Below are 8699 nucleotides of genomic sequence, written 5' to 3' on the forward strand. Positions count from 1 at the left end.
GTCTGCAGGTGGCGCTGAATCAAGCTATGAAACGAGGCGGAGTGTTAAACAAAGACTTTGGTCGACACCTACTGACTCAGTTCTGTCGTGGCTGTTGGGACAACTCTCTCATTACAGAACTCCAATTGAAGCAACGGAAACATAATCCCCCATCGTTTGCTGAATTTCTGCTCCTTCTGCGAACTGAGGAAGATCGTGAAGCTGCAAAAGCCATCCGCATGAAGCAACATCTCGGCTTATCACGACCCAGAGCTGCAACCCACGCGCAGTATGCCTACACCGACGGTGCAGAGAAAGGAGAGATTGCTGCACTCACTAACATCACGCAGCAACTCGCTCAACAACTAGCCGATATACAGAAGCAGCTTGCAACCCTCACTGCTGCCCAGTCAAGCTCAAGCTCCAGTCAAGCCGCTGCTTTCAAGCCCACACCTGGCCGTAAGTGGGGTGAGGGGCCTGTTGTGGACCCACAATGTCCCAACCAAAGAAATCATGTTGAATGTCATGAAGTAACCCAGACCACCCCTCTTGTTCCAGCTAGATTGCCCAAAGGCTTGGTCGGATCCCGCTGCACAGCCAACATCAAAATCGCTGGTGTAGAATTTGATTGTCTGCTGGATACGGGATCGCAAGTCACTACGATCCCGGTGTCGTTCTATAACCAGCATTTTGCGGACCAACCTGTGAAATCCTTGTGTGAGTTACTGCAAGTTGAAGGAGTCGCAGGACAAGCAGTTCCTTATCTAGGATATGTGGAGATGGTGGTTACATTCCCCAGTGAGTTCCTGGGAGTTGATTTGGATGTCTCCACACTGGCGCTTGTTGTTCCTGACGTAGGAGCCCATCAGTCCCCAGTGTTAATCGGCATGAACACCCTGGAGCCGTTATATAATCAGTACAGGGGGAGTGAATATGCCAACTTCCAGCCGACTGGCCATGGCTATAAAGCAGTGCTCAAACTGCTGCAGATCCGCCACCAGCAACAACAGGTGGGCAGCGATGGAGTCGTGAGGTTAGCCAGCAAGTCTCCCATCCTCATCCCTGCTGGTCACACCACCCTCATAGATGGCTCCATCCACGCCAGCATGCTGTCTCCTGGTCAACTGGTGCTTGTGGAGCATGCAGCCTCACCACTGCCAGGTGGGCTGTGTGTTAAGAACTCTTTGGTTATGCTCCCAAGCCAATCCCACAAGAGGATCCCAGTCATCCTCAGCAATGAGTCGGACCAGGATGTGACCATCCCACCCCTCTCCACCATCGCTGAACTGGCAGTTTCACCCCAGATCTTATCACACATTGTGTCAACAAGCCGTTCACCATCAGAACTTTCCCCTGCTCTGAAGTTGGATTTTGGAGAATCACCTATCCCGCCAGAGTGGAAGAGGAGAATTACTGAGAAGCTCAATAAGATCCCTGATGTTTTTGCACTCAGTGACATGGACTTTGGATGCACAGACAAGGTGAGACACCACATAAAGTTGCATGATGAAACTCCATTCAAGCACAGGGCCAGGCCCATACACCCTCAAGACATTGAAGCAGTCCGACAGCATCTGAGGGACCTTCTGGAGGCTGGTGTCATTCGGGAATCGGAGTCGTCATTTTCATCACCAATTGTCGTTGTCCGTAAGAAGAATGGTGACATACGGTTGTGTATTGATTACAGGAGACTGAACCTACAGACAGTTAAGGATGCCTATCCCCTGCCGAATCTGGAGGAGTCTTTGTCCGCTTTGTCCGGGTCCAAATGGTTTAGCGTTCTCGATTTAAAATCTGGGTATTATCAGATTGGAATGAACGAAGAAGACAAAGCTAAAACGGCTTTTGTGACTCCCATTGGGTTCTGGGAATTCAACCGAATGCCCCAAGGGGTAACAAACGCTCCATCTACATTCCAGCGGTTAATGGAGAAGAGTATGGGAGATCTCCACTTGAAAGAAGTTCTGGTTTTCCTCGATGATCTTATTGTCTTCTCAGACACGCTGGAGGAACATGAGCGGAGGTTGCTGCGGGTACTACATCGCTTGAGAGAATACGGTCTGAAGCTCTCTCCCGAGAAATGTAAATTTTTCCAGACGTCTGTCAAATACCTGGGACACATTGTTTCGGAGAAGGGTGTCGAGACTGATCCGGATAAGATCCTTGCTCTAAAATCCTGGCCAATTCCAAGAACCCTGAAGGAGCTCAAGTCGTTCCTAGGATTTGCTGGATACTACAGGAGGTTCATAAAAGGGTACTCCGCCATTGCAAAACCTCTCAATGATTTGACACGGGGCTATGCACCTACCTCCAAAGCCCGGAAAGGGGCCAGTCCAGTAGGAATCCAGGATCCGAAAAAACCCTTTGGGGAGCGATGGTCCCCCACCTGCCAGAGTGCATTTGAGATGCTCATTGAGAAGTTGACCAGTTCCCCAGTTCTTGGCTTCGCTGACCCAAAGCTGCAGTATATTTTGCATACCGACGCCAGTACCACCGGACTCGGAGCAGCTTTATACCAGGAGCAGGAGGGTCAGCTGAGAGTAATCGCCTATGCCAGCCGTGGTCTGTCAGTGAGTGAGTCGAGGTATCCTGCACATAAGTTAGAATTCCTTGCGCTGAAGTGGAGTGTGTGTGAAAAGTTCCATGACTACCTGTACGGGGCCAGCTTTGTGGTAGTGACTGATAACAACCCGCTCACTTATCTGTTAACAACAGCAAAGTTGGATGCCGCCAGTCACAGATGGCTTGCCGCCCTGTCCACCTACACTTTCAAGCTGCAGTATCGGGCTGGGAAGCAGAACCTCGACGCTGACGCTCTTTCTCGTCGCCCTCACAGCCACCCTGTTGACATGACAGAACAGAAGGATTGGGACTTGATCAACAAGTTTACGGCAGAGCATGTCATTAAATCTGGTGAACTGGAAGAACTCGACACAGACATCGTCTCTGCCGTTTGCTACCGCTGTCTTGTCATGGGTCAGCCCAGCAGTTCGGCAGGGAGTCCCATCGCCTGGGTCGAGTCCCTGAGCCTGTCGGCTAAAGCCGTTCCTGACTGTTATGCCAGCGAGGACCTCCATGGCTTACCAGTTGTTCCCTCCCTGTCACACCTGGGCCTCAAGGAAAAGCAACGTGCTGATCCAGTCATAAGAGAGGTGATCCACCAGATGGAGACTGGGGAGAAGGTTCCCCCCACAGCAAGGCAAGAACTTCCAGACCTGGTGCTGTTGCTGAGGGAGCTGAACCGCCTCGAGCTGAAGGGGGACATCTTGTACCGAAGGAGGCGAGACGGGGAGCTAGTCTCGTTTCAGCTGGTGTTACCGGAGGAGCTGAGGTCAGTTGTGGTTACAAGCTTGCATGATGACATGGGGCACATGGGCATCGAGCGGACCTTGGATCTTGTACGCTCCCGGTTCTTTTGGCCTCGCATGGCAGCTGCCATTGAAACCAAGATCAAGACCTGTAACCGTTGTGTGAGACGCAAGGCACTCCCAGAAAGATCAGCACCACTTGTTAACATCAGGACTACTCGTCCCTTGGAGTTACTCTGCATGGACTACCTGTCACTTGAACCAGATCAAAGCAATACAACAGACATTCTTGTCTTCACTGATCATTTTACAAAGTTTGCAATAGCCATTCCCACAGCAAACCAAAAGGCGAAGACAGTGGCAAAATGTCTATGGGAGAACTTCATAGTGTGCTATGGGATACCAGAACGACTCCACACGGACCAGGGGCCTGACTTCGAGTCGAAGTTGATTAAGGAGCTTTGCCAACTCGCTGGGATTGTAAAAACCCGAACGACCCCTTACCACCCACGGGGGAACCCAGTTGAGCGATTTAACCGGACCCTGCTCAGCATGCTTGGGACGCTGGAGCGCAAGCAGAAGGCTAGATGGAAAGACTACGTGAGACCGTTAGTACATGCTTACAACTGTACACGGAATGATGTCACCGGCTTTACACCATATGAACTGATGTTCGGTCGTTCACCGCGCCTTCCAGTGGATTTGGCTTTCGGCTTGCCTGTGCGGGAACATCAATCTACTTCCCATTCCCAATATGTTGAGAGCCTGCGGTCCAGACTTGAAGAAAGTTTCCAGTTAGCTTCGAAGAATGCTGTAAAGTCTGCTGAACGAAATAAAGCCCGCTTTGATCAGCGAGTCACTCCGTCGAGTCTGGAGGAAGGTGATCGAGTTTTGGTGCGAAGTGTCAGACTTCGTGGCAAGCACAAACTCGAGGACAAATGGGAGCGGGATGTGTATGTCGTTGTGAAACGTGCTGGAGACCTGCCCGTGTACACAGTGCGACCTGAGAACAGGGCGGATGGACCGACTCGCACGCTACACCGAGATCTACTCCTTCCATGTTCCTTCCTACCAGCGTGTGGTGATTCAGATCCGGCGCTAGTTACACCCCCGCGTCGTCCTCGAACCCGGAGCCAGAAACCAGCCAGTGTTGATCGCACTGAAGACCTGGTTGAGGAGGAAGATGAATGGAATGTGCATGAAGTCCAGATTCAGCCAGCCACATTCCAGTTCCTAAGTTTACCTGTTGAACCCCCTTCTGGATTCAGTTCTCAGCCTTTATCCAGGGCTGTTGGTTCACCTGTGTCCTCGGAGGAGCCTGTGGTCTCTGTTCCTGAAATTGTGCACTTAGCTGCTGATGGGGAGTCTTCTGCTGAGTCCGAAGCTTCTCTACCTGTGGGAGAAGAGGAGCTTGAGCCTGGTGAAAACGTACCTGAAGCTGAAGGGATACCACCTACCTGTGTTCCTGAAGGTCTATCTGTTGAAGAACCAGTGCTTCCTGACCAAGCAGAGACGCCCAGCCAAAATGAGCAATTGTTCAGTCCACCTCCGATATCGATTGAAGTCCCAAACTCACCTGATCAAGTCGTTGAATCGATACCTGTCGCCAGACATTCTAATCGGCAGCGCCAACCTCCTAATCGCCTTCAGTATGGGGCATTAGGTAATCCGCTTATTTCAGTCGTACAGACGCTATTTCATGGTTTTGTTGATGTTTATAGTGAAGCACTTCGTACCGCAGCAGCAACTGAAGTGCAGTCTCGAGTGTACAACGTGTAGCATGCATCGGGGGTTGCATGGTCTAAAGGGGGGAGGGTGTAACCCGGGTGAAAAAACCCTTATTAATTTATTCCCTTGTCCTTTTAAAACATAAATTATGACGTGAGGCTGCACGTCATCACGTCACACCGTTACGCCGTCACATGACAGAGCGCATCCGGAAACACCGGTAACATAGCCAGTGTGGCTTGCTGCGGCGGTAGCGAGAGGAGCCGCTGGGGAAATGTTTGCTGCAGGTACGTTGTAGCATTGCTCGATTAATGTAACATCAAACACGCCGAAACTTATGTGATCACTTTCGAAATATAGGAGCCGACTACCGGAGCCGTTGAGCGTATGAATGCCGAGCTGTTGCCGATTTAAATCTCGGAATTTGGTGAGTTGAGCTAATGCTATTCATGTAGCTTAGCCTAGCCGCTACCTGTGTATTGTTTGGTGCGGTTTAATAGTGTTTCATATGCCACGTCCTTTGAATATGTCTTGCCACATGAAACGCTAACTACTTAAGAGCTATTCTTTTGTTGTTGATGATTTGCTTCCAGTGTATTTCCATGCAGTCCAGGTGGTCACTGGTACTGCTATGCACTTTGGTCCTGGATGCTTGTGGTTTGTGATATTGAGATTTCTGTCGTGAATATTTTAATATGACAAATATTGTTATTTATTCACATTGAATTATGTGTTAAGATTATATTGTACAGTACTGGGATATGTGTGTATATATGTGTATGTGTATATACATATGCATATATATATATATATATGTGTATGTGTGTTTGTATATATATATATGTATTATATTGCTATTTATTTAATACAGTCTGTATTATTTGAGATGATTGTGTGCACACTAGATGTCTAATTGGTCCTGTTTCTATATAGGCCAGGGTTGATGGCGAGCTAGAGCCTAGCCTGGGCGCGAAGCCTGAAGACTGCGCCGGGAAGGAACCTACTGAACCTACTGAACCTCCACTGCTCACTGTCGGCTGGTAGGAGGCTCCATTGTGCAGCCGCTCCTCTTCCTAACTCTTGCCACACACACGGCCCATACACACACTACACACCCTCACCCCCCAACACGGACTTTTCCCCCTTCCCACTGGATATTCAAATATGGGCCCGTTGCACTGAGCGTGTGCCTCGTCTGTACAGGCGAAGTCGAACTCTCCCTTTTTGGGCAATGGTGGAACTGTGCGCTGCAACGTCATTTAAATGAGAAAGATGAACTGAACTGTATATAGCATTTTCTATGAATGGCCATTTGTATTTCTATTTTTCTCACTGCTAATATTTAATGTCTATGGTTCACAAATTATAAAATATGGTGTGCTAAGTCTAAATCTGCCTTCAGTGTCTTCTTCTCCACTCCAAGAGTCAACCTGGGTCTTCTGAACTTAGCCCAATTGATAGTCGTGTTGTTGCTAACTGTTAGTACCTAACCTAAACTTAAATAGGGTAGCGTGCTTGTTACATTAGCATCAATACCCTAATGGCTACTCCAAGTTAGCGAGCATGAATTAACACAACCAGTCAGAAGATAACATGCCTGTCCTGTTTGAACGGTATTTGCCCAGACATGCTAGCAGCTAACTGATGCAGCGCCGCTAGCATCAGTTAGCCGCTAGCTTTCGCTAATGACTGCAACCTGTTTGTGTTTAAATGTTGAAAATGTGTAGGTCGCTTTCTCCAGTAAACGACGTACAACATACTGCACAACACAACTCAGAATAGTATCATTTTAACTTAATTTAATTAAAGGTTGGTTAAAACTTACCTGTGTGGACTCCAGCTCGAGGCAGCTCAGCCACAAAAAAAAAAATACAAGTTGGCTTTTTTGCAGTGTAGTACATGTTAGTTAGTGTGTTTTCATCTTTGTATTGAATAAAAGACTTTTTAACCCACATGTTGTCTATTTAATATTGTACAAGAGTGAATGTTGCCAACCTCTACTCTTTCAAGAGCTCCAAAATCCTTCGACCATTACTAGCTGTTATGGTAATATTGGTTGTAGTTATTAAGTTAATTATTAATCAGTGTTACAAACAGTTTAGTACCTTTTCTGAGACTGATTTGGTGAATTGGCTATATTTTCCCTTCTTCAAGGGTGGTGCCCCGAGGTGATCTAATGTAAATTGGATCTTATTAGTAATCGTAATTAATAATTGTCCCTGATAATCATTAATTATTATTGATAGCCAAATTTAACCCAAAACTCCCTATTACTTTTGCATGAAACACTACATTATGGTGCCTCGTGTGATGTGAGCACATCTGCCTGGTGTTATCTCTCACCTTAGTAGCTATCTTCGCGTTGCTGTCTCCTGTTGTGTGCTGCATGTGTCAAATAACAACTATAGTCTGGACTTTGTCTGCAGTGTATCTGTGTAAACGGCTTCATTCAGCGTCTCTCCCTCCCCTCTGGCACCGTGGGTTACCATGGTTACAGGAACGCCCAGAAACTTTATAATGATGATCAATAAGAAGTTTTTGGTTAGTTTGACTGTACAGAATCATGAATGTAGCCTGACTGTAGCTCAATGCTGAAATCTTGTATTATAACATATAGAACAAAGCCTCAGAGCTTCTTTGATCATTAACATGTTAGTGATGACAGAAAGTGATAACTCGCCATCAGACTGACAAGGCTGCAAAAGTTGCTGCTTGTATGATGTATTTTTCTGTTAAACGATAAGAGGCTCACTTTAAACAATATTATTAATAATAATAATTAATGATAATGATGATGAGAAGAAGAAGTAGAAAAATAGCGTACTGAAAAGTTCTGTAGATGGTTGATTATTTGAAAGAGTAAAACTTGAGAGAAGCTTGGCAAAAAAAGGCACCGATTGATTTCATAGATTGAAAATTACCAGCCGGCCCAGTGAGTCATCTTCATGGGAGGCATCAATGCTAAAATTGAACAATTAATCTTTTATAGGCCTTTACTTACCACCGTGAGCTATTGTTCCATTCAAAATCAAACAGGAAAGCATTTTGCTTCCCTGTGTACTTTTTCTGCCGCTTGTTCCGTTCATATTGTAAGATCAACTCCCCATGGTACTCAACCACAAAGGATCCCTTTTCAATTGGTGCACAGGCAAATACACCATGTCCTAATACACAAAAGTTTACTGATTAGTGTCAAGTAATACAGTCCAAATCAGGTTTACGAACTGCAGCTGATCAGGTATTGACAAAACATATGCAGAACAAACAGAAATAAGACTTTTTAACGGTGAGAAAAAGATCTGAATGATGTTTGGTGGTGTCTGGAATTGATGGTTAGGGCTGCAATCGATAAAATCACTTAAAAAATTATTATTAAAATAGATTGCAACAAATTTCATTCGCAATTTGTTGTGTTGTGCGATTATGTCGTCATGATGTCTAGTAACGTTCATGCAGTAAACATCAGGAATGATATCTAACATACCTTTATAGGCATTGATCCACTGGACCTTTAAACAAGGCTTGTCACCTCCGGATAAAATAAACTGAGTAGCCTCAGCTTCAGGACGAAGTCTGGCTCTTCTTTTTGGCATGCTCTTTACTTGGCCATGTACTCCTCAACCTGCAAACATCTACATGGGAAGATGACAAAAAGTCAACGAGACAAGTATAAAAGAAGACCAG

Source organism: Pagrus pagrus (genome assembly GCF_965226575.1).
Source record: "Pagrus pagrus genome assembly, chromosome: 18".
Taxonomy (NCBI): domain Eukaryota; kingdom Metazoa; phylum Chordata; class Actinopteri; order Spariformes; family Sparidae; genus Pagrus; species Pagrus pagrus.